The following is a 17757-nucleotide window of genomic DNA, read 5'->3' on the forward strand; positions in this document are numbered from 1 at the left end:
AGTTTTTCTCGATGGAGTGGGAGGGAAGTTAAGATGCTTTTTTTTTTTTTTTTGGTCCAGATGGATATCCTATTTTTTTTTAAAGGTTTCTTTATTTATTTGACAGATAGAGATCACAAGTAGGCAGAGAGGCAGGCAGAGAGAGAGGAGGAAGCAGGCTCCCCGTGGAGCAGAGAGCCCGATGCGGGACTCGATCCCAGGATCCTGGGATCATGACCCCAGCTGAAGGCAGAGGCTTTAAACCACTGAGCCACCCAGGTGCCCCTCCTATTTTTTTTTAAGACCACAAAATTAAGTCTACACACCCAGTTCCTTTATCCTCTTCCCTCTTTTTCAACCACATCAACACTGAAAGTCATATAATTGCACTGTAGAAGTAATTAAGATAAATAAAATCCATCCAGGAAGAACATATGAATGAATACAATTTCTTTAAAAGCATTTTTTTTAAAGATTTTATTTATTTATTTGACAGAGAGAGAGATCACAAGTAGGCAGAGAGGCAGGCAGAGAGAGAGGAGGAAGCAGGCTCCCTGCAGAGCAGAGAGCCCGATGAGGGGCTCGATCCAGGACCCTGAGATCATGACCTGAGCTGAAGGCAGCGGCTTAATCCACTGAGCCACCCAGGCGCCCGGAAATACAATTTCTTTTTTTTTTTTTTTTTTTTTTTAAAGATTTTATTTATTTGACAGAGAGAGATCACAAGTAGATAGGCAGGCAGAGAGAGAGAGAGGGAAGCAGGCCCCTGCTGAGCAGACAGCCCGATGCGGGACTCGATCCCAGGACCCCGAGATCATGACCTGAGCCGAAGGCAGCGGCTTAACCCACTGAGCCACCCAGGCGCCCCCGGAAATACAATTTCTTATGTAAGAGAATTAATTTCTTAATTCTGTTACTGATTCTATTGTTCAAAAAGAAAGCCAAAACCCCACATCTCAATTACATATGTAGAGCATTTCATAAAATGATGGATAGCAGATTTTTTTATGCTTTCAGTTTGATTGTAGAGAGGGCCTAACCTTCCACTAGAGGGCATCTTTACCCCATTTGGTCTTTTGTAAAAATAAATAACAGCAACTAATCTTTGACTTCATGTTGTCTTATTACCGTTTTAAAAAACTTATTTTACTTAAATTCAGTTAGTTGACATATAGTATATCATTAGATTCAGATTTGTTCAGTTATTCATCAGTTGCATAGAACACCCAGGGTTCATTACATCACATCATGTGCCATCTTTAATGCCCATCCCCCCAGTCACCTTCCCTCAAGCAACCCTCAGTTTGTGTCCTATAGTTAAGAATCTCTTATGGTTTGTCTCCTCTCACTTCATCTTATTTTATCATTCCCTCCCTTCCCCTATGATCCTCTTGTTTGTTTCTTAAATTCCACATACCTTTTAACTACACCCGACCTTAAGGAAAAAGTTGTGAATGATCCTGGTTTAAGAGTTCTTATGAACACACATACAATCTTTTTCACTAACAGTTTCAGTATTAGTGATTGTTACTATTATGAAATTATCTTTGGAACAAATCACTATAATTCTTTATCTCTTCTTTTCCACACACACAGACACAAAAAGTCCATTTCAATATAAGCAGCATGAATATAATCAACACTAAAAAATTGATTATGTAATTTATTATGTACTATATGAAATAGACTTTCTAATTATTATATAATGGAAAAAATCATAAAGGAAAACATTTGACTTAATACCAAAAATATTTATTTATTTATTTATTTATTTATTTATTTATTATAGAGAGAACCCATAAGTTCGGGGGAGAGGCAGAGGGAGAAGGAAAGAGAGAATCCCAAGCAGGCTCCACACCCAGAGTAGCGTCAGAGGTAGGGCTGGATCTCATGACCCTGAGACCATGACCCGAGCCAAAATCAAGAATGGGATGTTTAATTGACTGAGCCATCCAGGTGCCCCAATATAAAAAATAATTAGATATATGGTAAAACTATAAACAAAATTGAAATGCAAATAACAAAGTATACAAAAATAACTGTCACAAATATGAGAATGGATTCACAGCATTAAAATATATATACCTCATGCAGATATATAAAACACAAAGCTCTTGATAAAAGTAGATATAATATGAATAGATAATTTATTGAACAAAGATGAAATTACCTTATTAATTACTAGAAACACAAAAATTATGATGTACTACAAAGTTAGGCAAAAACCAGTAAATGTTAATGAGGGTGGGTGAGAGAAGCACGATTTTATGCACTGCAGGTGTGAGAAAGTGCTGATTTGTTAATATGAAAAGAATGCTTGAATGGGAAAATCTTCATTTTTCAACCAAAACAGTAAATACTGGTGCAGGTACAGATCATTAATAAATGCTAAATCTAGAGGGAAATTTTTTAAAGGATTTATTTATTTATTTATTTTAGAGAGAAAGAGAGCATGAACAGGAACAGCAGAGGGAGAGGAAGAGAGATTCCCAAGCTGATCCCACATTGAGTGTGGAGCCTGACGTGGGGTTTGATCTCAGGACCTGAGATCATAACCTGGCTAAAGCCAAGAGTCAGCCACTTAACTGCCTGCACTCCTAGGTGCCCCAAAAGGGAAATTTTTGATGAAAAGGAGAGGATCTGCAGTGTCTTATGGTATCTTTTCCCGTAGAGAGGGAAAGAATTTTCTCTTTACCTTCCAGGGTTTTATGGCTAAGATCCCTCCATAATAAAAGATAGATTAACACAAGAAAAATAAACAGATGTATATTAATATGGGTACTTCATATACACATGGGAGAGATCTTAAAGAAATAGAGACTAAAAAGATATGAAAACTATAATACCTGATCCTAGACTGAATCCTGCGCTGAAGGGGAAAAAAATTGCTATAAAATACATTATTGGGTCAATCAACAAAATCAACCCAATAATTTTCTCATCTACTGTGGATGGTAGATTAGGAAATATAATTATATCAGTGTTAAATATGCTAAAGTGGATAACTGCACTGTGGTTATGTAACAGATCTAACTGTTCTTAGTAATCTTATATTAAGTAAATAAGGAGGCCATTGATTGAGGTGGTTTTAATACCTTAGCATTCTACATAAGCAAACCAAAACCCAAGACTGTAAATACTTCAACCTTAAGAAATCAAAACCAAAGGACAACCAATCACACCCAGCCAGCTAGGTTTTTCCAAGGAAGGCAATTTTAAACCTAAGATTTAAACTTAAGTAAACTTAAGTTATAGCCAATCAAATAATTTCCTTACTTCATTTCCACACTTTCTCTACGAAGATCTCTTGCTGCTTCTCTCAGTGGAGCATCCCTAACCACTTCCAGTGTGGTGCTCCTTGATTCTAATCACTTTTTGCTCAAATAAACTTAAAAATATTATAGATATGCCTCGTTATCTTTTAACAGTTCAAACAAACTGGAGTATTAGGGTTAAATATAGTAGGAATAAATGGTTCACAAAAAGATACATATTCTCTGAGTTTAAATCTGTGTTTCCATTGATGCAGATAGATAGATGAACAGATAGATTGTAGGGGCAGAAAATTTTACCTTCTCTCTTTCTAGGTTCTTTGGCTAGTCTAACAAATTGATATAAGATTAACAGACAAAAATAAGACAAAGGTTTAATAACATGTATACCTTCTGTATAAATAGGAGAGACCCAGAAAAGCTGAGTAACTCCCCCAAATGGCCCAAGGCATCACTTTAAACACCATCCTCAGCTAACTGCAAAAGAAGGTGTTGGGGGTGGGAAGTCGGTTATGGGAGGGTACCAGGAAAAGCACAGTAAACAAGAGAAAGGTTGTAATGTAGATTTAAGTCCACGCCTTCTGCACTGATAAGAGTTTCTAGATATAGATATCCTCCTCTTCCTGGAACAGAGAGGAGACACCCTTAGGAAGGAAAGTTACCTTGTAAATATAAATGTCCCTTACAAGAAGGTAACCCTCCACTGGGTGTTGCCAGTTTCTTAAAAATAACCAGCTTAAGATAATCAGTGTGCCACAGAGGCATATTTGGGTTGGTATATTTTGTCCCCCTTCGGTTTCATCTTTGAAACTTTAAAAAAATTTCAAAATCCAAAAGCTAAATTGATAGACTGCTCTATATCTCATTGAACCAGTCTGTCTTGAGAATATGTCAGTTCAGGTTAACATCTGTGTCTCATTTCAGGAGGTGATCTTGCAAGTGGACTCCCAAATTCAGGCCAGAATTGTATAAGCAATCAGCTAATTAATAAGAGGCATTTTTATGGAAATAAAAGAAAAACAAAGGTTAATTATTATAGTAGATTATAAACTAGTTTCTGAGCCTAGGTGGGAGCCAGTCAAGATTTCTAGATGTCAGGATCAAAACATCTTCAGATAAAGTGAGGGCGGGCAGTGGCAATCCGAATGGTTTTCTTGGTTTGCAGTTTGAATGTCTCTGGTAATTTTCCTGAGTGGTCCACATGGCAACAGGCATGAACACTGTCTAAACATTAGCTATTTTAGCAATTTTTTGAAGTCTATATCAAAATTGTCTAGCTTCAGTTTGTAGGACTTCAGGAGAAAAAGCAGCATTAGTTCTCAATGATTCCAAATCAAAAGGATGCAAGACAATTGGAAACATTAATTTGTGGAGTCATAGCCTGATATTTGAGGAAACCAGAAGAATTTAGGATCTAGTCCAGTTTGTAGGCAAACAACAAACCCTCAAAGACAATTAATCTAGATTAAACTAGAATCTAATATCCACAAAGGTATAATACTGAAAAATACTTTTCCTCTCTAAAATCACCCTCACTTCCACCAAAGAGAGCCAAATTGGGACTAATTTTTTTGCAAAATAAATCTAGTTTCAATAAACTTGGCCTGATTATTTACATAAGTGTGGCAAGAATAGTGGTTGACCATGGGGGCTCTTTTTAAACCTCCTCTGTTGGAACCTTTCTTAAGGAGTTTCATATTGAACTTTTAAAAGTCTCTTGGGGCACCTGGGTGGCTCAGTGGATTAAAGCTTCTGCCTTCAGCTCAGGTCATGATCTCAAGGTCCTGGGATCGAGCCCCACATTGGGCTCTCTGCTCCACGGGGAGCCTGCTTCCTCCTCTCTCTCTGCCTGCCTCTCTGCCTAGTTGTGATTTCTCTCTGTCAAATAAATAAAATATTGAAAAAATAAAAATAAAAATAAAAGTCTCTCCAGGCCAGAAAGTCAAGCCAAAGATTTGCCATCAGATTCACCTGCAATACCTACTGATTTGGGCAAACTCCCTTTCTCGAGGTTCCCAAAATATTCTGAGGTTCGGCATCTGCCAGCAAGTGACCTCCCTTACTCACCTGGTGAGGCTGCTGGAAACACTGTAAACAAGGTACCAAGCTGTTTTTCCAAGGGGCTTTATTAGCTCCATAAAATCAACCTTAAAGCTGTTTGTTCACATCTGAGTCTATGAATGTCTCTCTCGAATATGACATTCTAATCAAAGCCTTGGTAATATAACCAATGTTTATAATTGTGTCCCACTACAAGGAGAACAGATTATTATTGAACTTATGCAAATGAATATATTATCATGAAAATACAAGAATGCTCACTGAGAGTTTCTGAATTCTGGAGGGATTGGGTAGGAAGAAAAATATAAATGTTTCAATTTGTTCACAAAGGAATATTTTCTCACATTGATGTAAGTTATAATTAGCTTAAGAGAAAAGATTTCCTTAAAACTGGAAAGACAAAACGTTTTAAAAAATCAGTAATATTTCTGGGGCTCCTGGATGGCTCAGATGGTTAAGCATCTAACTCTTGATCTTGAGGTTGTGAGACAGAGACCCACACCAGGCTCCACACTCAGCATGGAGCTTGCTTAAGATTCTCCCTCCCTCTCCCTCTGCCCCTCCCCCACTCTCTTTCTAAAATAAATACATAAATCTTTTAAAAGTTTAATAAAAGCAATGTTTCAAACAAAAAAATCATAAGTTATAATCCTCTTCAGTTCATTCAGTCCCATGTTATTCTTTTTTTGCTTGAATCCAGTCTTTCCCCTACTTCCAGAAATCCTTACCCAATTCAGTTTTGTGAACTTCAGGTTATCAGAACCCTCTATTTGTCAAAAGTCATTTCCATGAATCTCTGAAGATAAAACACACTTGTTAAATTATCAGAGTAAAACAGTAAGTATCTATAAATGACAAAAGACTTAAAAATGCCCATGATTAAAGATCAGAGTTCACTGTGGTGCAATTGACAAGGAAATTTAGTTGTTTCTGTGGTACACACTTCAAGATAATAACTAGAATTACAAGTGCTAACATTATACCGAGATAAACTTTTAAAAAATTCATACATTTTCTAGAATACTTATATTAATAACATATATCTTCACAAATATAATCTAAGGTTTAACATCACTTATTTGAGAATGCTTCCCATGTAATTTAATATACCAAATAAGCCTAATTAGTTTAACAAATCTTTTAAGATCTTCTTGGGACGTTCCTAAATATCCCAAAATTTCTTCTGGGTCAAAAAATAACCTCATTAAGAATTTTATTTTAGGGCCCCTGGGTGGCTCGGTGGTTTAAGCTGCTGCCGTCGGCTCAGGTCATGATCTCAGGGTCCTGGGATCGAGTCCCACATCGGGCTCTCTGCTCGGCAGGGAGCCTGCTTCCCTCTCACTCTCTCTGCCTGCCTCTCTGCCTACTTGTGATCTCTCTCTGTCAAATAAATACATAAAAAATTTAAAAAAAAAGAATTTTATTTTAGGCAGGAGGAGTCAGGATGGCGGAGAAGTAGCAGGCTGAGACTACATCAGGTAGCAGGAGATCAGCTAGATAGCTTATCTAAACATTCCAAACACCTACAAATCCAACGGCAGCAATTCTAGAAGAACAGCAATTCTAGAAACAGAAAATCAACCACTTTCCGAAAGGTAGGACTGGTGGAGAAGTGAATCCAAAATGACAGGAAGATAGACAGTGGGGGGAGGGGTCAGTTCCCGGCAAGCGGTGGAGCAATGGAGCACAAAATCAGGACTTTTAAAAGTCTCTTCCACTGAGGGACATTGCTCCAGAGGCTAAACCAGGGTGAACCCACACAGGGTCAGCATGGCCCCAGGTCCCGCAGGGTCACAGAAGGATTGGGATTGTCGGAGTGTCGCAGAGCTCACAGGTATTAGAACAGGGAAGCCAGCTACAGAGACAGAGCTGAGGACTGAGCTCTCAGCTCGGGGTTACCTTGAACCGGTCACAGGCTGGGTGAGCTTGGAGCATGGCTGGAGCCCGGGGATACGGGAGTGATTGGGTGCTATTCTCTGGGGGCGCACTGAAGAGTGGGGCCCCGGGCTCTCGGCTCTCCAGGCTGGAGACTAGGAGGCCACCATTTTCATTCCCGTCCTCCGGAACTCTACAAAAAGCGTTCAGGGAACAAAAGTTCCCGAAAGCGAACCCGAGCAGATTACTTAGTCCAGCCCCCGGTAAGGGCGGTGCAATTCTACCGCGGGCAAAAACACTTGAGAGTTACTACAACAGGCCCCTCTTCCAGAAGATCAACAAAAAATCCAGCCAGGACGAAGTTCACCTACCAAGGAAAGCAGGTTCAATACCTAGGACAGCAGTGGAATTCCAGAGGAGGAGAAAGCAAAGCACGGAATTCATGGCTTTTTCCCCATGATTCTTTAGTCTTGTGGTTAATTAATTTTTTTTTCAATTTTTTTTCTTCTTCTGCTAAATTTTTTAAAGCTTTTATCCTTTTCTTTTTTAACGTTTTTTAACTAGTTTATCTAATATATATATATTTTCTTTCTTTTTTATATTTTTTCTTTATTTGTTTTATTTTTTAAATTTTTTCTTTTTTTTCTGAACCTCTTTTTATCCGTTTTCTCCCCCCCCACGATTTGGGGTCTCTTCTGATTTGGTTAAAGCATATTTTTCTGGGGTCTTTGCCACCCTTTTAGTATTTTACTTGCTCCTTCATATACTTTTATCAGGACAAAATGACAAGGTAGAAAAATTCACCACAAAAAAAAGAACAAGAGGCAGTACCAAAGGCTAGGGACCTAATCAACACAGACATTGGCAATATGTCAGATCTAGAGTTCAGAATGATGATTCTGAAGGTTCTAGCCGGGCTCGAAAAAGGCATGGAAGATATTAGAAAAACTCTCTTGGAGATATAAAAACCCTTTCTGGAGAAATAAAAGAACTAAAATTTAACCAAGTTGAAATCAAAAAAGCTATTAATGAGGTGCACTAAAAAATGGAGGCTCTCACTGCTAAGATAAATGAGGCAGAAGAAAGAATTAGTGATATAGAAGACCAAATGACAGAGAATAAAGAAGAGGGACAAACAGCTACTGGACCATGAGGGGAGAATTCGAGAGATAAGTGACACCATAAGATGAAACAACATTAGAATAATTGGGATTCCAGAAGAAGAAGAAAGAGAAAAAGAAGGTATATTGGAGAGAATTATTGGAGAGAATTTCCCTAATATGGCAAAGGGAACAAGCATCAAAATCCAGGAGGTGAAGAGAACCTCCCTCAAAATCAAAAAGAATATGTCCACACCCCGTCACCTAATAGTAAAATTTACAAGTCTTAGTGACAAAGAGAAAATCCTGAAAGCAGCCCGGAAAAAGAAGCCTGCAAAATACAATGGTAAAAATATTAGATTGGCAGCAGACTTATCCACAGAGATATGGCAGGCCAGAAAGAGCTGGCATGATATATTCAGAGCACTAAATGAGAAAAACATGCAGCCAAGAATACTCTATCCAGCTAGGCTATCATTAAAAAATAGAAGGAGAGATAAAAAGCTTCCAGGACAAACAAAAACTGAAAGCATTTGCAAACACCAAACCAGCTCTACAGGAAATATTGAAAGGGGTCCTCTAAGCAAAGAGAGAGCCTAAAAGTAGTAGATCAGAAAGGAACAGAGACAATATACAGTAACAGTCACCTTACAGGCAATACAATGACACTAAATTCATATCTCTCAATAGTTACCCTGAATGTTAATGAGCTAAATGCCCCAATCAAAAGACACAGGGTATCAGAATGGATAAAAAAACAAAACCCATCTATATGTGGCCTACAAGAAACTCATTTTAGACACAAGGACACCTCCAGATTTAAAGTGAGGGGGTGGAAAACAATTTACCATGCTAATGGGCATCAGAAGAAACCTGGGGTGGCAATCCTTATATCAGATCGATTAGATTTTAAGCCAAAGACTATAATAAGAGATGAGGAAGGACACTATATCATACTCAAAGGGTCTGTCCAACAAGAAGATCTAACAATTTTAAATATCTATGCCCCTAACGTGGGGGGAGCCAACTATATAAACCAATTAATAACAAAATCAAAGAAACACATCAATAATAATACAATAATAGTAGGGGACTTTAACACTTCCCTCACTGAAATGGACAGATCATCCAAGCAAAAGATCAACAAGGAAATAAAGGCCTCAAAGGACACACTGGACCAGATGGACATCACAGATATATTCAGAACATTTCATCCCAAAGCAATAGAATACACATTCTTCTCTAGTGCCCATGGAACATTCTCCAGAATAGATCACATCCTGGGTCCTAAATCAGGTCTCAACCGGTATCAAAAGATTGGGATCATTCCCTGCATATTTTCAGACCACAATGCTCTGAAGCTGGAACTCAATCACAAGAGGAAATTTGGAAAGAACCCAAATACATGGAGACTAAACAGCATCCTTCTAAAGAATGAATGGGTCAACCGGGAAATTAAAGAAGAATTGAAAAAAATCATGGAAACAGATGATAATGAAAACACAACAGTTCAAAATCTGTGGGACACAGCAAAGGCAGTCCTGAGAGGAAAATATATAGCGGTATACGTCTTTCTCAAGAAACAAGAAAGGTCTCAAGTACACAACCTAACCCTACACCTAAAGGAGCTGGAGAAAGAACAAGAAAGAAACCCTAAACCCATCAGGAGAAGAGAAATCATAAAGATCAGAGCAGAAATCAATGAAATAGAAACCAAAAAAAAACAATAGAAAAAAATCAACGAAACTAGGAGCTGATTCTTTGAAAGAATTAATAAGATTGATAACCCCCTGGCCAGACTTATCAAAAAGAAAAGAGAAAGGACCCAAATAAATAAAATCATGAATGAAAGAGGAGAGATCACAACTAACACCAAAGAAATACAATTATAAGAACATACTATGAGCAACTCTACGCCAACAAATTTGACAATCTGTAAGAAATGGATGTATTCCTAGAGACATATAAACTACCACAACTGAACCAGAAAGAAATAGAAAACCTGAACAGGTCCATAACCAGTAAGGAGATTGAAACAGTCATCAAAAATCTCCAAACAAGCAAAAGTCCAGGGCCAGACGGCTTCCCAGGGGAATTCTACCAAACATTTAAAGAAGAACGAATTCCTATTCTCCTGAAACTGTTCCAAAAAATAGAAATGGAAGGAAAACTTCCAAACTCATTTTATGAGGCCAGCATCACCTTGATCCCAAAACCAGACAAGGATCCCACCAAAAAAGAGAACTACAGACCAATATCCTTGATGAACACAGATGCAAAAACTCTCACCAAAATACTAGCCAATAGGATTCAACAGGACATTAAAAGGATTATTCGCCATGACCAAGTGGGATTTATTCCAGGGCGGCAAGGTTGGTTCAACATCCGCAAATCAATCAATGTGATACAACGCATTAATAAAAGAAAGAACAAGAACCATATGATACTCTCCATAGATGCTGAAAAAGCATTTGACAAAGTACAGCATCCCTTCCTGATCAAAACTTCAAAGTGTAGGGTTAGAGGCACATACCTCAATATTATCAAAGCCATCTATGAAAAACCCACCGCAAATATCATTCTCAATGGAGAAAAACTGAAAGCTTTTCCGTTAAGGTCAGGAGCACGGCAGGGATGTCCATTATCACCACTGCTATTCAACATAGTACTAGAAGTCCTAGCCTCAGCAATCAGACAACAAAAGGAAATTAAATGCATCCAAATCCAAATTCTAAAAAGAAGTCAAACTATCACTCTTTGCAGATGATATGATACTATATGTGGAAAACCCAAAAGACTCCACTCCAAAAGTGCTAGAACTTGTCCAGGAATTCAGTAAAGTGTCAGGATATAAAATCAATGCACAGAAATCAGTTGCATTTCTGTACACCAACAACAAGACAGAAGAAAGAGAAATTAAGGAGTCAATCCCATTTACAATTGCACCCAAATCTATAAGATACCTAGGAATAAACCTAACCAAAGAGGCTAAGAATCTATATGCAGAAAACTATAAAGTACGCATGAAATAAATTGAGGAAGACACAAAGAAATGGAAAAATGTTCCATGTTCCTGGATTGGAAGAATAAATATTGTGAAAATGTCTATGCTACCTAAAGCAATCTACACATTTAATGCAATCCCTATCAAAATACCATCCATTTTTTTCAAAGAAATGGAACAAATAATCCTAAAATTTATATGGAACCAGAAAAGACCTCGAATAGCCAAAGGAATATTGGAAAAGAAGGGCAAAGTTGGTGGCATCACAATTCCGGATTTCAAGCTCTATTACAAAGCTGTCATCATCAAGACAGCATGGTACTGGCACAAAAACAGACACATAGATCAATGGAACAGAATAGAGAGCCCAGAAATAGACCCTCAACTCTATGGTCAACTAATCTTCGACAAAGCAGAAAAGAATGTCCAATGGAAAAAAGACAGCCTCTTCAATAAATGGTGCTGGGAAAATTGGACAGCCACATGCAGAAAAATGAAACTGGACCACTTCCTTACACCACACACGAAAATAGACTCAAAATGGATGAAGGACCTCAATGTGAGAAAGGAATCCATCAAAATCATTGAGGAGAACACAGGCAGCAACCTCTTTGACCTTAGCCGCAGCAACATCTTCCTAGGAACATCGGCAAAGGCAAGGGAAGCAAGGGCAAAAATGAACTATTGGGATTTCATCAAGATCAAAAGCTTTTGCACAGCAAAGGAAACAGTCAAAAAAATCAAAAGACAACTGACAGAATGGGACGCGATATTTGCAAATGACATATGAAAAAGAGGTCTTATATTACACACACCCACACAGTGGAATATTATTCAGTCATTAAAAATGAAACATTACCATTTGCAACATGGATGGAGCTAGACAATATAATGCTAAGCGAAGTCAGACAGAGAAAGACAAATACCATATGATTTCACTCATATGTGGAATTTAAGAAACAAAAAATAAGCAAAGGAAAAAGAAAAGAGAGACAAAACAAGAAACAGACTCTTACTATAGATGGTTACCAGAGAGGAGGTGGGGGGTGGGGTAGGTGAAATAGATGAAGGGGTGTAAGAGTGCATTTATCATGATGAGCACCAAGTAATGTACAGAATTGTTGAATCACTATATTGTACACCTGAAACTAATATAGCACTCCGGGTTAACTATACTGGAATTAAAATAAAAAACTTAACAACTTTTTTCTAAAGGAATTTGATTTTGGAAACTTGGTCAAAAATAACAAAACATTTGGACAATTGACTAAATAGGATCATAGGTCCCTGTGAAATACTTAGTTATCTACTTAACTAAGTGACAATTTAAAACTTCAAAGGCAAAGATAGAAGATTATATAGTTCTGAGAAAAACTTAGCTCTTTCAATATTGAGAAGACTAGGTTTACTTCAATGTAATCAAAAACCAGATGAAAACAATATAGAACACAGGAAATCATTTTGATAAAATACGAATTCTTCATTCTGGGCCATACTCAAAAGGTAAGGAAAGACCCTTTACAATCTCTTATCAGGAGCAAACCAATTATCTACGTTCCAGTTTTACTGTAAGTACATTATTGATATTAAAACTTATTTTTAAAGCCCTTATATCAAATTAATTTAATCTTATCCTTCTTGATCACACATAAAATTCCTTTTCCAATGTAAGGACCTATTTAGAAACTGTCCCTGCTCCCCTTCCCCCAGGGGATTTACTTGGAGACAAGTCCCAGAAACCAGCTCCAGGTAACAAAGCCCTGATACAGGGGTGGGTCAGGCCAGGTGGAGACATCTGATCAGTGGAGGGTTGCAGACTGTCTCCCTTGTTATCAAGGAGTATGGGTCCCGCCCTTTGGAAGCCTTTTGGGCACCAATCCCAACCAAGGTGATAGGCTGGGTCAAACGTCTACTAGGATAAATTGTAACTCAATTGGTCACCTAGCATCACTGTGGAGTTTCCTGTGTGTGTTACAATCTCATGGGCCACCTGTGCTTGGCCAGGCCCGATTGCATGGCCTTTGCCCTTAAAAACTAATCTGTGAAACAGAGAAGGGTCGCCCTCTCTTGTAAGAGATGCGTCCCCAAACTTTCGGTTAGATTCTTGATGCTTGGCGTGAAATAAAGCTTTGCTTGACCTTCACTTTATATCAATCTTGCTCTTTTAATCACGGACCCATTATTGGGACATAACAGTTAAGATGACAAAAGCCCCTTATGAACCAGGAGGTCCTATCACGAACTCTGCTGAGAGCTGGACAAAGAGAACGCTGCTTGTGACTTTGTGTCTCAGAATTCCTGTCTATTCAACTGGCCACCAAAATGCACCCCAGTAGGGTTCACCTTTGGGTTAGAGACCAGACAGAATACTCCCTGTGGCCCAAAGCCACAGCCACACTCTCAGGACACAGAATAAGATAACAAATGACACAACAGACAGAGACAAAGAAAAATAGTGACTATCCCTGGGATGGAAAGGATCAATAAAAAACAAAAGTACTCATTAGAGGCCACTCTAAGAAAATAGGCTTGAGCGAGGTAAAAGGGTCCACAGTGACCACCAGGCTGAATGCAAACAGGCTCATTAATTAGGCAACCCACTTCAAAATATCTGTATGTCCTAGCTGACGAATAGGCTACTTAAAACCGGGCACAGTCACCAAATAAGGAAAATACCATATGTTCCCATACCTCCTCACTTCCCCCTTTAATTACTGCCCCCCATCACTGTCTCCTGGCAGACAGTCTCTCCTTTGCTGTCCAGCCCACGGCTCCCTTGCAGTGTATCAATCAACTTCCATCTCCTATGTTCTGCGTTGGGTGAATTCTTTCACCAGTCACCCACAATCAATTCTTTAACAGAGTCACTTTGTCAAAGAAACTTGTTTCACAAATACTTTTTGTGCTAATCTATATTCAGAAAAGGAAATGTTCCCTCCCCACTCATGCTTTCATTAGACTCTGCAGGCAGAGAACTGGGAGACGGACGTGGTAAGAATTCCTACCTTCTGTGGGCTCCTGTCAAAGATCCCAGGAACTCAGCTGGGGCAGCTCAGAGCAAGCAAAGTCAAGTCATTGAAGTCTGTCCTTCATGGTTGCCATCTGCATGGAAAAGCTTTCCCTTCCTCTTGTCTGGGTTCTTTGGCTGGACTAATAATTAAGTTGATGTAAGACAGATCAACAGGACAAAAACAAGTAAAATTCAATAACATGTATACCTTCTGTATACATGGGAGAGACCCAGGAAAACTGAGTAACTCCCCCAAATGGCCAAAGTCATCACTGTAAACACCCTCCTCAACTAAAGACAAAAGATGTTGGGGATAGGGAGTTGGTTGTGGGAGGTTACCAGGAAAAGCACAGTAAATAAGAGTAAGGTTGTAATGCAGAATTAACTGTAGGCCTTCTCATTTGGTAACAGTTTGTGGAGGTTAAGAAACCATACAGTTTCTTCTTTTTCCTGATATAGCCAGGAAGACACCTTTACAAAAGGAGATTTTTCTTATAAATGTACCTGTCTCTTACAAAAAGATTACTTCCCCTGGGTTTCCAGAGTTTCTTGTGCCTGCAGTTTCTTAAAAATAACCGACTTAGGGGCACCTGGGTGGCTCAGTGGGTTAAGCGTTCAACTCTTGATTCAGCTCAAGTCATGATCTCAGGGTCCTGGGATTGAGCCCCGCATGGATCTCCAAACTCAACAGGGAGTCTGCTTGAGATTCTCTCTCTTCCTTTCCCTCTGCCTTTCCCTCTGCTTGAGTGCTCTCTCTGTCTCTCTCTCAAATAAATTAATAAAATCTTTTAAAAAATCAATAACCAGCTTAAAATAATGAATATGTCAAAGAGTCATATTTTAGGGTGGCATATTTTACTTCCTTTCTATAAATGTAAATATAAAAATAAATAAACAAATGTGTGTGTGTGTGTACTAGACGTGCATATACACTGAGCGAGATGAAGATACTAATAGTCCACTACAAAGTCATAAAGATTATTTTAAATGAGAAACATTTGAGCTACAAAAGGTGTCCAAGCAAATCTTATCTGAAATTTCCTTATCCAACTAAAGCAGAGGACCCAGAATATCCAGCTGTCATTAACCTCCTCCCTTTGAGGAATTTTCCTGTTTGTGGGTAAACAGACGCTTAGCAGCAGTGATTGAGAATCAAGCTGCCATAAATTGCCTGCCAGGGGAGTTTCCAGCCAGGAAGGAGATGGCCTATTACATCAGGAATCTTGCATACATTCCCATTGTGGCTCTGAACTACCCACACTCTTTTCCCCCCTACTAAGCTGCTATATAAACTATTCTGAGAGCTCCACCTTCTATGTAAGTAAATCTTGTCTTTTCTCCTGTGAATCTGGCTATTGTCAGTTAATTCACAGGTCCCCATGACCCCATCTGACCTAAGTTGGTAGAGAAAAAGTTTTCCCCCCAACAAAAAGCAAATGATAGAGCAAATGAGACAAGATATTAATAAGTGAGTTTAGGTGGAGGCTATCTGGGTGTTCTTTGTACCATTCTTGCAAATTTCTAGAAGTTTAAAATTATATCCAAACAGAAATATGAGGAAAACACAAAACAAACAAAAAACAGAGGTACTCGATGAAATCTTATCTAACAAAAAAGAGTAAATTTATTAAATAAATTTTTATGTACCCATTTGATGCTATCATATAGCTGATGTTTAAAAAAATGTTCCATAACATGGAAGATGTTACACAAACGCTCCTTTTTAAAAAAGACGAGAGGGGTGCCTGCTGGTTCCATCAGTGGAGCATGGAACTCTTGATCTTGGGGTCATGAGTTTGAGCCCCACACTGGGTGTAGAACTTACTTAAAAAAAAAAAAAAAAGAAAAAAGAGTAGAAATCAAAACAGTCCATGCAGGATCATCCCAATTAGGTCAAACATTAGTTTATGTGTTTGTCCTAAATGTCAACTAAGGTAAGAATATACTGTGTCTGTGTTGGGTGGGAGTGGGTGTGGAGGAGGGGTTACTATTTTTCTCCTTGTCTTCTTTGGCTCCAAACTTTTACTTTTGACAAATTATTTGTGTATGGATGCCATATCTCCTCTTTGAGCATGGTCCCCAATATAAGTGACATATCCTTTGTTTAAAATTTCCTTTTAAAGCATAAAATAAGACATTTTCATGTTTTAAGGAAATAAAGTCCTATGAACAAAGAGAGACCCCTCCACATCAATGCAGAAAAGAAAGAAAATTGATTTAGTACTTGTGATACTGTGATTTATAAGAAATATTAATTTGGTCATTTAGATATTTATTATAAGATATTTATCTATTTCTCATATACATTTGGCCTTTGTCCACTGTTCCTGGTCAGCTCCCCAACCCTTGGAATTCTGTAAGTGTGGAGAGTGATCTAGGTGTCTTTGTTAAATTAATGAGGTGACTTTCGGAAAGTACTTAAACTTAGGGGCTTGTGGCTAGTGGAGCCAATGATATAATTACAGATTCGGAACTCTCAGTCCTACTCCAACTACCTGCTCTAAGGAGGGAAAAAGGGATAGGGACTCGAAGTTGAATCAGTCACCAATAGCTGATGATTCAATTAATTATGCCTGTCTAATAAAGCCCCCATTAAAACCCAAAAGGATGGGGTTTGGAGAGTTTCCAGGTTGGTGAACATGTGGAAATTGGAGAGTGTCATGCTTGGTGAAGGCATGGAAACCCCAACCTCTTTCCCCACACCTTAAGCAGAAGAAAGAATAATTAAACCCTTTTACCTACTCGAGAGACAAATAGTTATTTAAGATAGGCTGCCAGGTTAACTCCAGAACTGTGTGTGGAACTTTATTTATTTATTTGACAGACAGAGATCACAAGTAGGCAGAGAGACAGGCAGAGAGAGAGAGAGAAGGAAGCTGGCTTCCCGCTGAACAGAGATCCCCCCTCCCCCCAACTCGGGGCCCCATCCCAGGACCCTGGGATCACAACCCAAGCCAAAGGCAGAGGCTTTAACCCACTGAGCCACCAAGGCGCCCCATGTGTGGAACTTTAAAAGGCCTACGAAGCCCAAACTTTGGAGACATCTTTGCATAGGGAAACAGGAGATGGGGCTTATCTAGCCCTGGAGAGATTTACCTACCTTCCCAAACGTTGGAGTAGGGAGTCAAGGACTGTTTTGTTTCTAAAAAGACCCTTTCAAGGAAGAAGGAACAGGGAACATTTTTTCTTTGCCTTTACAAGCAGAGAAAAATCATTTTTATTTACCCTCACACATGTGCAGCAGCTTTTGAGAGTTCTGGAATGATGCGTATGAAGGATGAGACTACAGGATACTGGCACCTGGCAAACAACAGAAAGTGGACATTTAGATGTCCTTGTTAAATTCTGTGGGCTGCACCAATGCCTGAAATTTTGCTCAGAGCACCTCTATTTCCAAAGGCTCTGGCCTCTGGCCATGTTTTCATATTCCCTTTCCACACTTCCTGTATGTCCCCT

General features: G+C 38.8%; 1 protein-coding gene across 4 annotated transcripts in view; it reads right to left on the reverse strand.

Annotated features, from left to right (window-relative positions):
* NMD3 (NMD3 ribosome export adaptor) overlaps positions 1-17757 on the reverse strand; it is a 123605-nt gene that overhangs the window by 49461 nt on the left and 56387 nt on the right. The window contains exons 1-2 of one of the 4 annotated variants that reach the window (XM_046002881.1): positions 14297-14426; positions 6041-6108 (exon numbers count right to left, since the gene is read on the reverse strand). The gene's annotated coding sequence lies outside the window, so the exon portion shown is untranslated. Of the gene's footprint in view, positions 1-6040; positions 6109-14296; positions 14428-17757 lie in introns of those variants that run through there. The other 3 variants (XM_046002884.1, XM_046002882.1, XM_046002880.1) reach the window with 3 other exon arrangements.

Source organism: Meles meles, chromosome 4 (assembly GCF_922984935.1).
Source record: "Meles meles chromosome 4, mMelMel3.1 paternal haplotype, whole genome shotgun sequence".
Classification (NCBI taxonomy): domain Eukaryota; kingdom Metazoa; phylum Chordata; class Mammalia; order Carnivora; family Mustelidae; genus Meles; species Meles meles.